Genomic DNA, 20,065 nt, shown 5'->3' on the forward strand with positions numbered 1-20,065 from the left:
AATACCTATCAAATAGTAACACTTTTCAATTGCTAGTGACATCTCTCAGATTTGAAGTTAAAAGACTCTCTGACCTTTGGGCAATCTAGTTTTCCTGGACTACTGTTTTAATGGTATCCTGATTAACAGTAACTTATTTTCCTACTTAGTCTATTGCCTTTTGTAGATATTATTATATTGGATTGTTGTCTTCAAAAACACTTGAGAATGTCACGCTGAAAATCTGAACCAAATTAAGAACTAGTTCAACAGCTGATGTTTCATCTTTTTATTACATTATTGTTTGTTTGAGCTGACAGCATATATGTAATTTTTTCTCTGAAGCATTTTATTGCTTTATGCATCTGTTAAAAGATTTAGAGCTGAAAAATTCAAGGTGTTTTCTTGTGTGAAAAAAAACCCAATAATAAATTCCTGCTGTCTCAGCACATTATTTTAACAGATATAGTGGGTGGAAAGACTGGCTGAAGATTTAACATGTTACTTAAATGCTTACCACCATTATTTTCTGGACTTTCAAATAAAAGCAATTTCGTATATATGGATGGATTTTGAAATATTCATTGTTAGTTCAGGTATTCAGATTAAGCTCCCTCCCCTCAAAGTTTGGCATATAATCCAAACCTGAACTAAAATAGTTTTTTTTTTCTTTCTTCACAACATACTTTACATAATATGTAAGTAATTTTTTACTTGGCTGTAGGGCAATTTCCATTCCATTGTAAATAATACCTTATATCATAAAGCAATGTAAACTATGGTGAAAATTGCTACTCTGCTATTAGAATCATAGAATCATAGAATATCAGGGTTGGAAGGGACCCCAGAAGGTCATCTAGTTCAACCCCCTGCTCAAAGCAGGACCAAGTCCCAGTTAAATCATCCCAGCCAGGGCTTTGTCAAGCCTGACCTTAAAAACCTCTAAGGAAGGAGATTCTACCACCTCCCTAGGTAACGCATTCCAGTGTTTCACCACCCTCTTAGTGAAAAAGTTTTTCCTAATATCCAATCTAAACCTCCCCCATTGCAACTTGAGACCATTACTCCTCGTTCTGTCATCTGCTACCATTGAGAACAGTCTAGAGCCATCCTCTTTGAAACCCCCTTTCAGGTAGTTGAAAGCAGCTATCAAATCCCCCCTCATTCTTCTCTTCTGCAGACTAAACAATCCCAGCTCCCTCAGCCTCTCCTCATAAGTCATGTGCTCTAGACCCCTAATCATTTTCGTTGCCCTTCGTTGTACTCTTTCCAATTTATCCACATCCTTCCTGTAGTGTGGGGCCCAAAACTGGACACAGTACTCCAGATGAGGCCTCACCAGTGTCGAATAGAGGGGAACGATCACGTCCCTCGATCTGCTCGCTATGCCCCTACTTATACATCCCAAAATGCCATTGGCCTTCTTGGCAACAAGGGCACACTGCTGACTCATATCCAGCTTCTCGTCCACTGTCACCCCTAGGTCCTTTTCCGCAGAACTGCTGCCGAGCCATTCGGTCCCTAGTCTGTAGCGGTGCATTGGATTCTTCCATCCTAAGTGCAGGACCCTGCACTTATCCTTATTGAACCTCATTAGATTTCTTTTGGCCCAATCCTCCAATTTGTCTAGGTCCTTCTGTATCCTATCCCTCCCCTCCAGCGTATCTACCACTCCTCCCAGTTTAGTATCATCCGCAAATTTGCTGAGAGTGCAATCCACACCATCCTCCAGATCATTTATGATATTTATTCAAGTCTTCTGAAATATTTATGTGGCTGGTGGGCCCTCCATATATAAGATTTGGGAATTTCATGACAAAAATTAAATAGCCTTGAGATCTGACAGTGTATATATAGAAGAATATAAAATGAAACCTTTCAAAACCTGGTCCTGTTTGCAATTACAGTGACAGTAAATAACCTGCCTGTTAGAGTATTTTGGGGAGGGCTAAGGTGACTGATGAAAGGCATTTTCCTCCCTCCCCCAGGTAGCCATGTGATGGCTAGGAGCTTCTCGTGTGTAATGTGTTTGGACTGGTGATTGTGTTGGTACGTGGTAGTGATGATGGGGGAGGAATGTACTGCTATTTTGCCTCATATTTATGTACTGTGGTTTTAATTAATGGAAAGTGCCCCAAGAACATTGCATAGACCAGCAGTTTGCAAACTTTTTGAGATGAGTCCCCATTTTGATTTACAATTTTTGGTTGAGCCTCCTTCTCCCCAACCCAGAAAAAAATAGACACATGCAAAAGTATTCTTGATAGGTTTATGAATAGGCTAACAAAGACCTTACCACAACCTTAATTAAATTACCTACACCTGCCAGTTTCAAATCGCAGATCCTTACCAATGGTACAGCCAAGGCTTTCTCAGCAGCAGGCTGCTTCTACCTTACAGCCAGGCTACGCTGCTGGGGCAGGGCCTTTACCTCCCCCTGGGGTTTTCAGGATGGGAGAAGACATGTGCGATGGTCTCTGGGGGGCAGAGCCAGTGCTGGGCACAGAGGCTGCCGGGAGCAGAAATTGGCTTGGCCCTGGTGGATGTTGACAATGACCCACAGGCTGGGTGGCCTACTGAGGTGAGTCAGGGGGTGGAGGTGGTGCTCCTTCACCCACCCACTCCTGCGGGGACTGGCCCAGGCCCTGCCATGTGGAGCTGGCACAAGCCATGTGGTTTCACCACTCACCCCCCAAATGTTCCTCTATGCCCCTTGGGGGGAGGGGTGCATCCCACAGTTTGAAAACCTCTGGCATAGACTATTTTTTAAGCTGAAACAAAATTCTTTTGCTTGTTTCTTTGCAAGCACAGAGCTCAAAATATAAGTGGATAATGAAGGAAGCTGGTTACCACCCAAAACTGAAATTAATCAGACAGACTGGGGTCAGGAGTGGGACTGGGGGCTTTGATTGGGAGCCGAGGCTGGAGCCAGAGCTGTCTGTGGCTGGGGCCATGAGCTGGAGTCTAAGGCCTGGGTACGTGGCTGTGGCTCGGTCCAGCTGTGACTGGGTCCTGAGCTGTGTCTAGGGTGGGGCTGGGTGGCATTTGCGCCCCACAGGCATGACCCCAGGCCCCGCCGTGTCTCCCTGAAAATTCCTCTGTGCTCCTGGCATACCCCACACTTTGGGAACCACTGGTCGAGTCTGATCTTCTGTATGTCACAGGTCACCAACACCTGCATACTGAACCCAAGAACCAAAATGAGACCACAGCATTACGGCCACAAGCAGAGAATAGGAGAGATAAAGGTGCACCAGTCCTTGAGCCCCCCCCTTGACCCCCACCCCCATCCCGGATCCTGGCTTGAAAATGGAAAATGAAACAATTACAGTTAAATGAACTGGATTTTTCCTGTGTGTTTCTTCCCTGCTCTGCTGCCCCTGCCAGCCCTGGAGGCCTCATAAGAGTGCTCATTTCTTGTGTAAGAAGGGTCTGAATGAATGCTTTCCTGACAGCTAGCTGGGAGGGGGAGAGACTTGGGGTGTGTTTATGTAAATATAGTTTGCTCCTGCTCTGCTTACAGATACACCAGTGTCAAGGTTATCAACTTTGACTGGTGTTGGGTACAAATCACCTTAGTACTGAATGCAGGGTTAGTGAAATATGTTTACCAATGTTGTAATTATTGTAGGAATATAGGAAACAGGACTGTGCTTAACCTGTCCCAAATGAGGGGGCCACCCTCAGTTGAAAGAACCTTGTTAAGCTAGGGGCTCAAATGGCAGAGCTCTGTGAAAGTAAGCAGGGGAGAGATAGGTGTTGATAGGTAGGAGGCTGTACATCCTCAAGGGTTCTTCCTAGACTGGTTTAACCTGTTGTTTTCCATTATTCAAAGGATAGAGCTAAATAGGCTTTATTAGGAGCCTTTTTGTTATGTTAAATGCCTAATCAGAGCTGAAATCAGTTGAGGTAGGACTGTGTTTTTGCCCTGTGTGCTAAGAGGTTAAAAATCACTAAGAGATTGATGTGTAGAGGTCACAGCAGAGAGGCAGGTGGTATCAGAAGGCAATTGACAGCTGGAGATCGAGTGGCTGGTATTGCAGAGAGGCACGAAGGGCCGTTGTGGGGAGGTGTGGTGAGCAGCAGTGTGAGTAAGGTACCTCTTTATCCCACCCGGGGGGGGAGGTGAACTCTACAGCTGCACCTCTGAACTCTGGATCTGCATTGACCAAGCAATAGTGAGTGGGGTGCAGAGAAGGGTTGGGCACATGAAAGGGACTTTTGGGTTGCTGGACTTAAGAACCTGAGGGGGATAAAGGACACTGCCCAACATACTTGGAGGTAGGTCTTTTACTCATGGTTTATGTTTATGAATCCTGTTTGTGGTGTTTTCCCAAATTAATGCCAAGTTACTTCCCTCTGATTAAAAGTTTCTTTTGTACACTGAGACTCTGTGCTGGCAAGTGGGGAAGTATTGCCTCAGAGGTGTGCAGAGATGCTGTGTAAATTTCCCAGGTTACTGGGTGGAGGCTCTAGCTGGTTCTATTGTATCAATGGATAGATATTGAACCTGACCCAGGTTGCTGCTGGCTCCACCTGGCAGAAGGGTTACACTTGTACTCCAAATGAGATGATGCGTGGGGGCAGAGATGGGAGTGTGGAGTGCGAGAGTCAGTAGAGAAGAGGTGTGAGGGGATGGAGCAGAGCAGGAATCGGAGCAGAAGGGAAGTATGGGACCAGCAGAGCAGGAGCAGTGGAAAAGGGGCACAAAAATCAGCTCATTGGTTCCAGATGAGTCTGAATAGCAGCAGTGCTCAAACTGGGGGGACCCTGGGGATCCAGCCTCCTTACTACTTTTAGGGGCTACTTCACTTCTGTCTTATGGCCCCCTTCTCATTACTGTTCAAATTAAAGCAAGCCACTGGACATTCAGGCCCCCCCCCCCAGTTTCCCCCCTGTAATTCAAGCACTGAATAGCAGGGTTTGGTTGCTGACTCTCTTGTAAATGCTCAATGAGTGGTTGTTGATCCTCAGTTTTGGTTTTCTGGAGATAAGTGGGGCAGAGTATGTGGTGTTTGTAACAGAACGAGGGAATCTGCTGCAGGCTACTCTCCAACAATCACCGCCCCCCTCCCCCTGCCCCCAGACTGCCCTGACTCCTTCTGGTGCCCTCATCCCCACTGGCTTCTCCAGGCACCACTAATGTCCAAGCTGCCCCTAAGCTCTGCAGGGGGATGGAGGAATGGAGTGATAGGCTTCTCTCACACCAGCCCCACTGCTGAGGAGCACCTGAAGAGGAAATGACTTTGGGTTTTTTTTTGCTGTTGAGAAAAGTCACATGGAGTTGCACAACGTGGCAACTCAGAGTGAGCATCTGTATAGAGATGGAGTTGGGGATTCCTGGCAAGCGTCCTAGGGTTCATGAGGGAGTCCCTCAAGCCTAAGTGGGTTTGGGGGATACTAGTGACCCACGAGTCACAAGAGGAGTTTGGAGGAGTCATGCTGAGCAAGGCTGAAGGCTCCGGAGGGGGTGGAGGTTGGAGTGGACCTTGATGAGCTGCTTGTGGGTAGGAGGTCAGTAGGCTCCCAGAAAACCTCTTTAAGGCAAGAAAGTTGGTGGTGATAGCAGGCCATAAATCTGAAGTCCTTCAGAGTGGATGGGGTGCTCCCAAACAGCTTCCTTAGCCTTGAAGGTGATGGAGCTTAGTGGCCTCTGACTAGGGTCATGCAGTTTGCCAAGTTACATGGCTTCTTTACTTAGTTATGAAAGAGCATATTATTTAAAGGAGAAGGGAGAGAAATGTTTAAACTGCCCCACACTGACACCTATATGGTACAGGCACTCATGCTTATCTCAAGGGTTGTCACAGTCTAAGGGGGAGTATTTCTGTGGGAACTCTGTTAAAATATTGGTAGTAATCACCTGAGTGTATTCACTCAGTATTCACACACTGAATGCCAAAAACTCCTACTTCCTAAGAAGTTATTATACAGCATGCGGAGGCATCTGAACCTCTGTTCCTTTTGCTTCTCACCATTATTATGATCTACATGTGTAAGAGGGAAATTAAAGATTTTTTTCCACTATTTTTCCTGGTGAAGATCAGTTTCTCACCATTGCACATTTCTTTATGCTTGCCAGATATAAAACAGTGACGGGAACGTTAGGCTTTCTCAGATTGGTCTTAAAATATTTTACATTGCACTAACTCATAACTGAAGTCTCAGAAGAACAAAAATGTTTTTTTCATAAATTTCCTTTTGTCTCTAGCAAACAAACTCATTCCTTGCGTAGGAAATGTAAAAAATGTGAAAAGAAAAGGAGTACCCGTGGCACCTTAGAGACTAACAAATTTATTAGAGCATAAGCTTTCGTGAGCTACAGCTCACTTCATCGGATGCATTTGGTGGAAAAAAATAAAAAAACAAAAAAAAAATGTGGTTAGTACTGGTCTATCATTATGTAATGAGCACCTTCAATTCCCATCGACTACAGTCAGGCTCTGTACTTCTAATAGGACACTATTAAGAAAATTGTCTATTCTGAAGATTGCTAATTGTAGTTATCTCTGAAGGCAATCTATTCCCAAAGTCCTATGATCGTAAGATTTCACCTTTCATGTCTTTTTTTTACTTTTTTTTTAAACATGTGAAATGTTTTGTATCCGATTTTCCTTTCTCTGTTGTTTGAATGAAAAGTGCCAAGAATAATTCCTCTTGCATTTGGACATGTTGTTGCACACACCTACAACACTGTGGAGTTCCAATTAATTGAGCTTAATTAATTGTTAGCACTCTTCTTGTAGAGCCTAATTTTTTTTCAAATGGAGTTTGTTTGCTTATATTGTACTGAATGGAACTTCTGAGGGCCCAACTATCATTCCCTTGGCAAAAGACATTATAGCCTAATGGATTAAGTGTTTGGCCCTTAAGTGTATTAAAGGTATTAAAATAAAATCTAATGGATCAAAATGCTGGATTGGACCCTAAATTTGTAAATGCATTGACAGAGAAAAGTTAATAGAAATGTTAAAATCTCAACTAGGTTAGATTGAGCAATAATCCCAGAACCCTATGCATTATATTAAAACATTTCTGGATGGCTTTTTGGTAGCAGCCATGGGAGTTTAGAGGTATTATTTTGGCCACTAGATGGTTTCTGTATTGTCCAGATAATGGAATATAAGGAAACAAACCATTAAATATTAAACAAACACCAAGATCTATATTTATTAAAAACAAGAAAATTAGGCATACTTGATATATTTTGCTTCTTCAACAACATTAATATCATTTTTTGCTGAGTGCTGTATTTTTATACAGTAAAATGATTAAATATAAAACCTCATTTGACACTGAAAGAAAAAGGGAGGAGTAATATTTAATAAAGCTAAACTTCCCACAACAGTTGTTTATGTAACATTAGTAAATGATGTGCATGTTGAAATGCCTTTGTGGAACTTCACAAAATTCATAAGTTTTAGTTCTGAGCCATTTTGCAGCCCAGAAATGCCACTTTTTGCAAACAGCTGATTTTGTATTGAAATACGTTCATTGGGAAATTTTGCATGTCTCATTGTAAAAACTGATCTTTATTTGAATTAAGTTTGAAAGTCAAAATTTCAAAGATGTTGACGTTTTGCTCAACTATTTTCAATGCCCAAATGGTCTTAATTTCAAGATTTAAAAATATATATATATTAATTTTAATTTATTAATGTATTAATTGATTTATTAATTTTAATATATAGGTACAGGACATTAATTAAAATTGGACCATTTTTGTGAATTTTAAAAAGAAACACAAAACTTTTAAAGTGTAAGTTTCTTGAATTTTATTTTAAGATTTCTGAGCACTAGAACTGAATCATGCAAACCCGTAATTATTCTTTATTTGTAATCTGGTAACACCTAAAGGCCCCAAACAGAATCGTGACCTCATTGTTCTAAGCCCTATAAAAACACAAAGGAAGACACACAAAATGAAGGAAATGGGAGGAATGTCAAGGCCCATGATATAAAAAACACTTGATTTCATAGGTAGCTATTGCCCAATTTCATGGATCAGAGTAGTTTTGTAAAGTTTTTAACAGACTAAAATAATTAGCTCTCCCTGACTGCTGGTCCAACTTATGTTTCATTGGTTGGCTAATTTCTTTTAGACATCACCTCAGAAGTGGGTCTTGAGGAGGGATTGAAATTACCGGGACTACTTATGAGAGAGGATTATTCATGAGAGTCAGGGTTTGTAGAATATGACCAGTAATTAATACCCTTGAAACATACAGTAAGACATTTTATCGAGGAGACTAAGAAAAGTTAATTTCACATTTATGGAAAATACTAATATTATTATGGCCACTGGAGGGCTCTCGTACAATGAAAACATACAGAATGAAGAAATAAAACGTGTCACTAAAAAGTGATACCTATAGTGTATTTCCTAGATTTCACTGCAATGAACTATAGCATATTCTCTTGTTCTGCTGACATAGACATATAAAGGCTTCATTTGTTGTATATTTTATTGCTTCAACAAAAATGTAACATTTCCTACTAGAAGGTACCTGAGTTGCAAATCTTGGATTTAGAATATAAGGGTTTTGACAGATGGAGAGCATTGTTTTTTTCCATTAGAGGGTGAGAGAAGGGCTAATTTTGAATCTTTATCTGAACTTCATCAAGTCTGTTTAGATCTAGGGGTTTGGGTCATGCCCCTGACTATTTCCTACATTTTGGTTATATATTTCTGCATAAACATATATTTTTCAGCTTTCATACATAGAAAAATAAACTTATGAAAGGCTGGCAGAGCACTTACTGACTGCATTGAGCGATGGGGGTGGTGCTGAGAGCATGAAAGATAAGCAAATTTAGCAAGTGCACTGAGAGGAAGCAGTACTTCCTCAAAGTAATTCTCAGCACTGTTTCTAAGCTGTTTACTTCCTATTTTGATACCTAGAGAAACAAGAAACAAGGTTTCCAAGCTAGTCTTTGATTGGCCTTGGACTCCGTTTCTTTATCCATGCTTCCTATCAGGAAGCAATTGTGATAAGGTCTGGGACTTTGTTCTGGAAGATTTTTCCATTTTGTGTATTGCCTGTGACTGATAATGTTGGGAACCTAGTACTCTATTCTTGTGCTGATTTATTAACAAAGTTTGAGGCACCTTTGCAGTTTCACAAAGTTTGTGTGTTTTGTTTGTTTCTGATAAAGACTGAGATTTCAAGAAACATGCTAAATTTTATCATTGGATACTGTTGCAGAGTCCCCACATTTTCGCAATCCAAGATGACACTGTGCCTCCATTTCCTGCTTCTGCAAATCACACATGCACAAGGCTTAGCATTCAAACAAAATCTCCGTTCCTGACATCATAGTTAATAACATGAAATTTCGAGTCCAGCTCCAACAAAAGTCTTCTAGCCTTCCCTAGTGTTCAACAATCCTTCAACAGTGACAGTCCCGTGGGTCCTTCTCAATGGCTGCTTTTTCCTTTCAATACACAGGGCATTTATTTTCTTCTTGAGGGGCTAACCTCATTCACTGCTTCAGATTTCTTTTGTGTTTGTAATATTTTTGAGTCCTAACCTCTTTCTCCCCCTGTATTAGTGGCTTTACTGCTTTGTTGTCCTCTCCTCAAGCTAAATTATTCATTGGCTCCATTCCCAGGATGCTACCTATTTACCACCCACAACTCTGATCTTTCCCAAACTTAGCAACAGACTTAGCAACAGACTGTCTCTTATATATCCCCTAGCAGGCCTTGTGGAACTTGTTATTAAACCCTGTTCACTGCTCTGTCCATATGGCTGAGTTGCTTCCAGCCTAACTCTCCATATTCCCTGTTGTCCCATTAATAACATTCCCTCCAGAGAACATGGGCCCTCAGACTCTGGTTCCACTGATCATGATACATCATCCCTATTTTGCAAACATTTTAATATAAACATTAAAGACAAATAATTGATGCCCAGACCCCACCCCGGGTCCCTGGGCCAGAAGTTGCTAGCACATAAGTGAGTTGGAGTCTTCTCTTTACCACAGACTCAGGGGGGTACATAGCCTTTGAAATAGTTTGGTCTCCTCAACAGGTGACCAGACCAGGAGTAATCTCTCTGTCACCAAGTCTAGCAAACTCTCTCTCTGTGGGGTCTCCTGCCTCCCTTTGGGGTTGGCCTCTGGATGGTTCTCTGTCCATTCTCTGATTTCTGTATCTTTGTACGTAGTCTCTGGGTGTTGTGTCTGCTGGCTCATAAGTGTCTCCTGTTCCTTCAGATCACTTGTCCCTCTTGTGTAGTCTCCTCATATGAAGTTGGTACCATGTCACCCCTCATGATTCCTTTAGTCCACTCCTCCTGGTGTTGCTCTAATGGCTAGATCCTCACAGGAGTGCCTGTCTGCAGGGCCAGTAGGTCCTCAGCTGACCTCTCATACTCTAGTGCCTGCTTTCTCTGATTTTTGACCATCTCCTCTCACAGTATCTCCATCCTTTAGGCTGTAACACGTCTCCCCTCACTGGTAGCAGGGATTTGGTCCGTCACTTTATCAGTGCCTGCACTGGATTGTTTTGTCATCCCTGTGATTGGGTATTTTTACATGCCAAAAATACTAAAAAGGAGTATGAACCAGCAGAAACAGCCTTTTGTAACAGTCTCTTAGCAGATTTCACCTTACCATTAATCTGTGGGTGTGCTGGGGAAGAAGGCGTGCTAATTCCTTGAATTCTTCCCAGGCAAACAGGGGTCTGTTGTTGGTGAATACAGAGTCCGGAATGCCCTAGGTCTCAAAGTGGGCCTCCAGTTTGCCAATCACTGTCTTGCTTCTTGTATTAGGCAGGGCATCGACCTCCCAAAAAATTTAATAGCAGTCCACTGTAATCAATAATTGTTTTTTATTGAAGGTAAATAGTTGGCTCCCATCTTTTCTCGTGGTTGGGTAGGCAGCTCATGAGGTAACGGTCTCTCTTTCTGTTGAGACAAAGTAAATGAGGTAATACCTTTTACTGAACCGGCATCTGTCCAATACAGCTTTCCAGCTCAGAGCTTTCAACAGGCTTTCAAATTACACAGCTCTTCTTTAGGTCTGGGAAAGGTACTCGGAGTGTTACAGCTAAATACAAGGTGGAACAAAGTGAAGTGGTCCTTTAGCAACTCTGAAGTCATATAATGAAAAATGGGGTTAGTGGGTTACCGATTGTTTTAATAAGTCATAAATCCAGTGTCCTTATTAAAACCATGATTTTTAGTGTCTAGCAAAGTTATGAATTTAAGCTCCAAGGCTTGTCTTTTGAAGGTGTCATACAGATTTCCTTGAAGGACAAGGACTGAGAAGTCAGATATGGAGTGATCGTTTTGTGAAAAATTGTATCTCTTTCTACTGATAGTGGTTATATGATTGGCAGGTGTCACATTCTATCAAGGAGTGGAGTTATTCCCAGCCAATGAACGCACTCTTGAGCCCATGTAAGACTGTCGGTGCTCAGGTTGAGGCATGTATTTTTTGCCTTACATCCTTAGGTAATGAGGCGGGGACAACAGCTCTCTGTCCTCAAAATATGATCCATCCTGCACACAGTTCATCTTTAATTTGAAAATATGATTCTGCTCCTCCTAATACATGGCTTTTATCTTCTGGCCACTCTACTAGAATCCTACTAGTATTGCTCTCTTAACTACCTGTAGTGGATGTCCATTTCCATAGCCTCTCTGATTTCCATCAGCTTTGCTTCGAAACTGGAGATAGAGCAGCATGTTAATGGATTCAATGTCCTGGTCCTCTTCCGCCAACTTGCTGAGTCTGGGTGTATATGCCCTCCTCAGGGCATCAGCTAACACAATAGACAATATCTGATCTCTTCCTGGTAGTGCTGGAGTCAAATCAGCATGTGCTAGTCTATATGGAGCACTAAGAAGGGGCTTTGACATGATTGTCTCTAGGGGTTGCCATCTGATTGCACTGTTAGTGGGCAGCCATAGGCGTATTGATGGAATGGCTCCACTCCAAATACCACAGCCAGAAGTTAAGTCTGTTTGGTGTCTGATCGGGCTCTGCTGGCATAAGAGACTGGCTGCTCCTGCAAGAGCTACACCCAACCCTTTTTTTCAATGCATCACAAGGGAGTGTCAGTGGCTCACCTGGCTGGTAGTACTTCAGGACAGGGGCATCTGTGTTTTGTTCAGTGTGTGGGGAACCTGCCCAGTCTCACTCAACGTCCTGCCTTGTGAGTTGAATTATGGGTTCTGCTAGTGCAGCCAGGTGTGGAGAGAACTTGGCTAGAAAATGTATCATTCATGGGACCTCCTGTGGGAGTTGCTTGTTCTAGGAAGGCATCTCACATTAGACAGATCCTTAAACGTGGGCCATGCAGTGGAAGCAATGAGAGATGATGAAATGCCTAGGAGGCCCAATAGCTCCAGAAGTATGTGCAGTGAGACAACAGCAAAGGAGAGCAGTTGGCCAGGCTTCCACACCCATAGTGAGATGTATTTAATGTGGGAGACAGCATGAGTGGGTAAAGAAGTGCTCTGCACTGGGGCAGCATTGCAAGGCATGTGGCAAGTTGAACCACTCTAGCAGTGTGTGCAAGACCGAAAGATTCAGTCAGACGTGTACAGAGGGGGATGGCACATCAGATGGGGGGATGACATCTTAAGTATGTCCCTGAGTCTGAGAGCATATCAGGTTGAGGCTGCCGAGACAGGAAAGCAAGAAGGGAGAATACCAACCTGTGTGCATGTAACGATGTTAATAGGGATACACTGTGTAATTTCAGGTGTGTAGGAATGTGATTCCTCGGGGTGAATTGGACTTGAACATACCCATTACAAAGAGCTGTCACAATCTAGTATTGTACAATGGGAACATAATGCAGTAGGAAAATGTGACCTCACAGAAACTAATCCAAAAAATAGCAGATGGGTAACAACTGAAGTGTGTGGTGGTGGATGATGAGAGCCACAAACCTCTCTTGGGGAATTCAACCACACAAGCCATGGATCTGATCATGAAGCAACAGCTGCAGTGCAAGAAGCAAAAAAGGAGTCCCATGGACAATGGAGACATTTTAAAAAATCACATGGGAATGCTTTCAAAGGTGATGAGTGCCTCAAAGGAAAGCTGAGACTAGAAATAGACCCCACAATAGAACCTGGGTGCTTACCACAAAGGAAAATGCAAGTGGTACTATGTAATCCAATATGCAAAGAGCTCGAAACTCTGCAGAGCACCTGTAGAAGCTAGTACAGCCTGGGTAAGCAACATGATGGTGCTGATGGTAAAGAAGCCATCAAGAAAATTATGCATCTGCATAGACCCAAAGCCACTGTTCAGCACTGAAAAGATGCTACTGTCCACTCCCCAGAACTGATTACAACTTTCCAGAATTTTCCGAAGCTAGAATCTTTATGGTCTGTGATGTGAGGAATGGGTTTTGGCGCACAAGCCTGGATAAAGAATCCAGTATACTGACAACATTTGCAACACTATTTGGTTTCTACAGATGGCCATGCATGCCAATGAGCAGAAGCCTAGCATCAGAGGTGTTCCAGAGAAGACTCGGCTAAGTGCTGGAAGGCTTCCTGGGGAGAAAATTTCAGATAATATCCTTCTTGTAGATGCAGGGAGTAATGATACAGAAGCTGAGTGCAGGTTAAGTTGAACAAGTGTAATTTTTAAACATGTGCCCTGCTTTATCGATGTGGCTGCATGCTTCCAGCCTATTCCTCGCATTCCTGGTTTTCCTGGTGTCCCATCAAAAACAGTCCCTCCAGAGAACATGGGACCAGTTCTACTGAACATGGTACAGAACTAGCTCTTGGTTACATGCTCAGTCATGTGATCCTTTTCAATCAAATCCATTTAATGAGAAAAGAAACCTGGGGCATAGGCAGGAGCTTTGGTCTACACTCCTTTTAAAGGCCACCCAAATTCACCGTCTGACAGAAACCTAGAGTGGTATGATTCCCCAGATTAGCAGCCAAATGAAAGTGTAGGAAGAAATATATAATTCATAATAAGAAAAGGAGTACTTGTGGCACCTTAGAGACTAACAAATTTATTTGAGCATAAGCTTTCATAGGCTACAGCTTATGAAGTGAGCTGTAGCTCACGAAAGCTTATGCTCCAATAAATTTGTTAGTCTCTAAGGTGCCACAAGTACTCCTTTTCTTTTTGCGAATACAGACTAACACGACTGCTACTCTGAAATAATTCATAATGAAAATGAAGTTTTTATTGGCCTGTTTGTGATGATCATATTACTCATGAGTTATAAAACCACAACTGAGTTATATAGGCCATCGCAAACAAAGACTTGTTTGACAGAACTGGAGACTGAAATCTTTTGTTTATCCACCAGATGGGTACAACATGGGCCCTAGCAGTACAGATTCCCCACAACATCCTGCTAATGTGCTTCGGCCATGACCTCGAGTGACCATGTTTATGGATGAGATGCTAGCTGTGTTTTTATGCCCATGTAATTTTTGGCCTCTTTGCAAAGACTGCCAGCTGTGTTGCCAAATAGTGCTCACTGTCCTGGTGTACTTTTTTCAGACTTGTCCACCATTGGAACTGGACAGGATTGCCAAATTTATTACACATAGGCCACCTAACTGCATAAACTGGTCATGGAGTCTATAATCTAGATCTGAAAGGTACAACGTATCTGTTATCTAGTCCCCATGTCTAATGTAGATTTGGGGCCCCAAATTCCCTGTTGGCATAATTCCACTGAATTCAATACAGACCTTACTGGAGTTATGCCTGAGGAGAATTTGGCACCCAAAGTTTTTGTAATTTTTTTCTTTTTGCTTCTTATATAGGTACTAGTATTGCTGAAAGGTAAACACAAAATAAAATATTGGTATTATCAATGTGTAAATGAATATAGAGCCATTGAAAATCTGTATATGAAGCGTAGGGTATAGTATATAAAGGGTATACTACATAAAGCATAAGCCTAGGACAGAATTGAGGTTTGATACTCGTCTATTTCTGATTCAGTTCTAAGTTACTATGTTGTGTGATAGTATTTCTTCCATTTCTTTCCTTTTTCTTCCACATTTTTGACAGTTTTTTTTTTTTTTTTTAACCAATTCAGATACTTGGAAGTCTTTTTTTCCCTCGCACTCCTTGGTATTTTGGAACATGGAGTTAAAAATGTCTTCGTTTTTATTTCTTGTCTGCCGCATTAGATGTACAACCATTACTGTTTTGTAATTCTCATTTTCAAATTACCAGTTAATTTTAAACTTTTACAGTTTTACATTATCCTAATTTTATATCTGCTGTGTGTTGATCTGTGTTTTTCTATATTTTACTGAAATAAAATAGTTTGACTATTGAGACAGTTTTGAGGGTTCCATGGGTGAATTCTAGAATTGTAGCATTCCTGAGTACAAAGCTCGTTCTCCATCCTCTCTGCAGTGATCCACTCTCTAAAAAACTTTTAGAGTTCAGAATAAGGATTAGGCTACTCTTTTTTAAACTGTAAAATTCCAATGATACTTAGGGCAATGGATGCTAATTTTTTGACCCAGATCAGAATGTTGAAATATGACAGAATTGCTTGAATTTTACAGAATGTTTGTTTCCCTGCAAGAATGAGAAATCTTAATACCATTTTACAGTAAGGAAAACACATTTTGGAAGAAATATGCTAATAGCCTTGCATTTTAGTTGATGAGTTGCCAGGATCCTTTGGCCTCACAATGGAATGTATGACACATTGTGTGTTAATCTGGTCTTTTTGTTTGAATGGCTAGAAACTGGAATGGCCCCCAGGGGTTCAATTGATAAATCAGAAAACAACTGTGTAATTTTCATGAATACTAAAAATTACATGAGAGAGGTCAAATATTCTGTGATATTTTGAACATAAGTTCAGAGAGCCTTGTGAGGTTGCACTCCATATGCTTTTGCAAAAGGTCTATTGTAAGGTATCATTACAAAGCTTATAATCTACTGAGTGTGTTCGTCCTATTTGTTTGTATGTATTTCTATGGCTGGAGTTAGGAGAATAAGATATAAATTTGTATCACTGACGTAAACATATTAAGTGGAAGCCATTAAGGGTGCTTCAGAATCAATGAACTGTAAATGGCTCTGTTTATTTGCAAACCTTCCCGTGTACGTGTGGGCCAGCCCAGGAAGAATGGAGGCTGGGGTCTCACAGGACATGTGATCATGTCGCCTAATACTGGAATCCATCTTAAATCTGGTACTTTTCCATTTAGAAGGAGGGGTGGGGACCCAGAGAAACAAAAGACTTCCACTTTGTGCAAAGCTATAAAAGGTTGGAGCAGGTCAAAGGGAAGGCCAGTCATAAGAAAACCCCTAGTTAACACCTAAAATGTCTGCTGGAACTAACAAGGACCGTAACTTGGGAATGGATTGGACCCAGACAATGGAGAAGACTAGTCTGTGAAAGAAGCATATTGAAACAGCTCTGAGGGTGGGATATTACCTGTAATCAGTTTCTTAATGTATTGGTTTAGACTTTTGTGTGTGTTGTTTTATTTTGCTTGGTAACTTTGTTCTGTCTGTTTATTACTTGGAACCACTTAAATCCTACTTTTTATACTTAATACAATCACTTTTGTTTATTAGTAAACCCAAAGTAAGTGATTAATACCTCGGGGAGCAAACAGCTGTGCATATCTCTCTATCAGTGTTATAGAGGGCAGACAATTTATGAGTTTACCCTTTATAAGCTTTATACAGACAAAAACAGATGTATTTGGATCCCATTGGGGTCTGGGTGCTTAAGTCAGGTAACCTGCAGAGCCGTTTTCACTTAAAGCCTACAGATGTGGGGGCATGGCCCGGACCCTGGGTCTGTGTTGCAGCAGGCTAGCATGTCTGGCTCAACAAGGCAGAGTTCTGGAAGTCCCAAGCTGGCAGAGAAAACAGGCTCATAGATAATTTCAGCACGTCAGGTGACAGTCCCAAGGGGGTCTCTGTGTGGCCAAACCCACCACAAGCCTCTCGAATGATGTGACAATCTATGTACAACATATGAATTCTGGTTGATGTGAAATGGTTGTATCATGGAATGACTTTGTGGCTGTGGACTCTTTTGTCATCTGTTGCCAGGGACTGTAGCATGACTTTCAGATAAGGGACAATAGTTGGTAGTTAAACCTTAGTTGCCTATTCAGGTGCAAATACCTTGTGCCAATGAGTTTGGCTGACACAGGAGGAAGCTAATTCCTCAACTTCTCCAAGAGGGGAAGTAAAAAATTCCCAGCACTGCAGCAGAACAAAGAAACCAGGTGTTGGTAAAGGAGGACATATAAACTCAAGGTAAGACTCTCAAAAATGCACAGGAAGCTTTGGGCAGTAGAAAGAGGCATGCTTTTGGGGCAGGGTGTCATGTTTAACTGTGGGACCAGGCAAGGTGAGCAAAAGCTAGCTGACCTAGAAGGAGGAAAGAGGCTCAATGATTCTGAAGTGAAACCATGAGCTGCAGGAGAAGGATCCAGAGGACTCAGGAGAAGTCTTTGGGCTTGGTGAGGAAACTGAGGCAGGGAAGATGCATACAGTTGAGTTTATTATTTAATCTAGATCTGTGCATCTCTTGTGCTGCGAAGTAAAAAGTAATGGCATTTAGAATCCCTGTGTAAAAGTCTTTCTGTGTGTCCATTTGCTTTTGCTATCACATGCCTCCCTGAAGAGTTAAATTGTAATCCCAGGGAGTCCTCATGGCTGGAGTTCTGGGAAAGAGTGTGCTTAAGCTATGGGCAGCCTGAGGGATCAGAACTAGTCCCAGGGGCCAGGTAGTTGGACTGTGGAGCCTCAGCTCTCTGAAGGGGGTGCTAGACAGAGGATCTGCATCCTCAGGCTATAATTTGTGACACCAGTGCGGGACAATACCTAGGCTGTTCGATTTGGGAGGCTTAAGGAGAACATTGGCTCCAGTGAGTGAGCTCCAAACACAACAGCCTGGAGAGTGTCCAGCCAGAAGCAGAGCAGTGTGTGTGTGTGTGTGTGTGTGTGTGTGTGTGTGTGTGTGTGTGACAATCGGTCCAAAACCTAACATGTATCTTAACCTTCACTGTGGCAGACCTGTTGGTCCAGTGTAATACCTGCTTGATGCTGTAACAGAGTGATTGTGCTGTCTGGGTCAATGAGTCCACAGACAACCCCAAAGAGGGTGTGGCTCCTTCCAGATGGGAATGACCCTTGTCTCAGGAAGTAATTCTGAGAGGAAGTTAAAGTGTACCTGAGTGCGTGCACACACATACACATGTACTGGGAAAGGGAAACTGCTTTTGGTCAGCAAAACCAACTGCAGGTGAGGGGCTGCCTCTGGACTAGAGATGGTTGGACAGTTTCTGGTGGAATGTTTGTTGTTAAAAGATACTGATTTGTCAAAAGAGAACATTTTGTGTGAACCTGTCAATTTTGGTGAAAGTTTGTTTCAAAAGGAAAACTGAAAAATTGTTTAGAGAAGAATAAATGTTTCCCCTTTTTTTGAAACAATGTTTTGATTTTCTGTTTTGAAATAACTTTGTTTAAAATTTTGTATTATATTGTAATATAGAATACAAAATAAAGTCAAAAGTGTAACAACATATTTTGATCTGATTTATTTCGGAATTTTGTTTCACAGAAATTTTGTTGTTTGTTGCTTTTGTTCCGTTTCAGAACAGATTTTTTTCCCCCAACTCATGGCATTCCCCTAAAAATGAAAAATCTGATGTCAGCCTAGCAGTCTGTACCATCTTCCAATAATAATTAGATGATGTTCTGTTGTTAAACTGAGCTTAAACCAGCATCTTTATTCTGGGAACTCATCATAGAACTGGAAGGGATTTCAAGAGGTCATCTAGTCCAGTCCCCTGTACTCAAATCAGGACTAAGAATTATCTAGACCATCACTGACAGGTGTTTGTCCAACCTGATCTTAAAAATCCCCAATGATGGAGATTCCACAACCTCCCCAGGCAATTTATTCCAGTGCTTAACCACTCTGACACTTAGGAAGTTTTTCCTAATGTCTAACCTAAACTGCCCTTGCTGCAATTTAAGACCATTGCTTCTTGTCCTATCCTCAGAGGTTAAGAAGAACGATTCTTCTCTCTCCTTCTTGTAACAACCTTTTATGTACTTGAAAACTGTTATGTCCCCTCTGTCTTCTCTTCTACAAACTAAACAAACCCAATTTTTTCAATCTTCCCTCATAAATCATGTTTTCTAGACCTTTAATCATTTTTGCAAAAAGAAAAGGAGTAGTTGTGGCACCTTAGAGACTAACAAATTTATTTGCGCATAAGCTTTCATGATCTATAGCTCACTTCATCCGAGAGTCCTGTGGCACTTAGACTAACAGACGTATTGGTGCATGAGCTTTCGTGGGTGAATACCCACTTCATCAGATGCATGTGTCCAAAAGTCTCTATCCCTGGTCAGTGCAGCACTAGAGGTTGAAAGTTTATCTGCAGAGTTTTACCTCCCAACCTGGGTGGAGATGGGGGAGTTAAGGGGCACCTTACTTGGTCTGAACCTGATTGCCCCACCTCTCCGTTGGGCTCCGCTCTGCTCTACCAGCCATCCCACGAATCGCTCTGCCAGCCGCCCCATGAGCTGCTCCAGCTGTCCCGCGAGCTGGTCTGCAATATATCTTCAGGCCCCCCCACTACTTAACACTCAGGGATTTCAACTCTTAGTAATTTTAGCTCTTTTGTGACTTCAGCTTGTAGTAGAGGAGCCTCAGTACTGGTGCACCATTGGCCCAAAGTGAATTCAGCTCAGCAGCCTGTAACTAGACTCCTAATGGAATCAAAATTAGCTCTGATATTCCACAGTGGAGAGAGGAGGAGGTGCAATTAGCATGTAGGGCCCTCACCAGGGGCCCATCCTATCGGGTATTAATGCATGTTCCCAGCCTCTCTCAATTCACTGAGTTTTGGAACCCATGTCCCTTGCTTAGTGAGTGCTACTTAGTTGATGGTGAGTCCTTCCATCATAACAAAAGGCCAAGTACAGTTCCACTGTCCTTGATTCACATAATCAGGATAATAATTTATTCTTCCTGCCCCAATAACAGAGAAACTGGGGATTCCACAGCAGTCAAAGTGACCATTTGGGCAGCTATGGGCTCATGCTAGGCAGGGTGGGTGTGCAAATGAGATCAGCCCCT

At 42.2% G+C, this 20,065-nt stretch overlaps 1 long non-coding RNA gene across 1 annotated transcript; it reads right to left on the reverse strand.

Moving 5' to 3' along the window:
* Positions 1-585: 585 nt before the first annotated feature.
* LOC122460180 lies at positions 586-19,829 on the reverse strand. The gene is made up of 3 exons (XR_006281295.1): positions 19,689-19,829; positions 18,929-18,933; positions 586-598 (listed from the first exon to the last, which is right to left on the reverse strand). It is a non-coding gene; the product is annotated as an uncharacterized LOC122460180 (long non-coding RNA).
* Positions 19,830-20,065: the final 236 nt, after the last annotated feature.

The sequence above is a fragment of the Dermochelys coriacea genome, chromosome 5 (genome assembly GCF_009764565.3).
Source record: "Dermochelys coriacea isolate rDerCor1 chromosome 5, rDerCor1.pri.v4, whole genome shotgun sequence".
Lineage (NCBI taxonomy): Eukaryota > Metazoa > Chordata > Testudines > Dermochelyidae > Dermochelys > Dermochelys coriacea.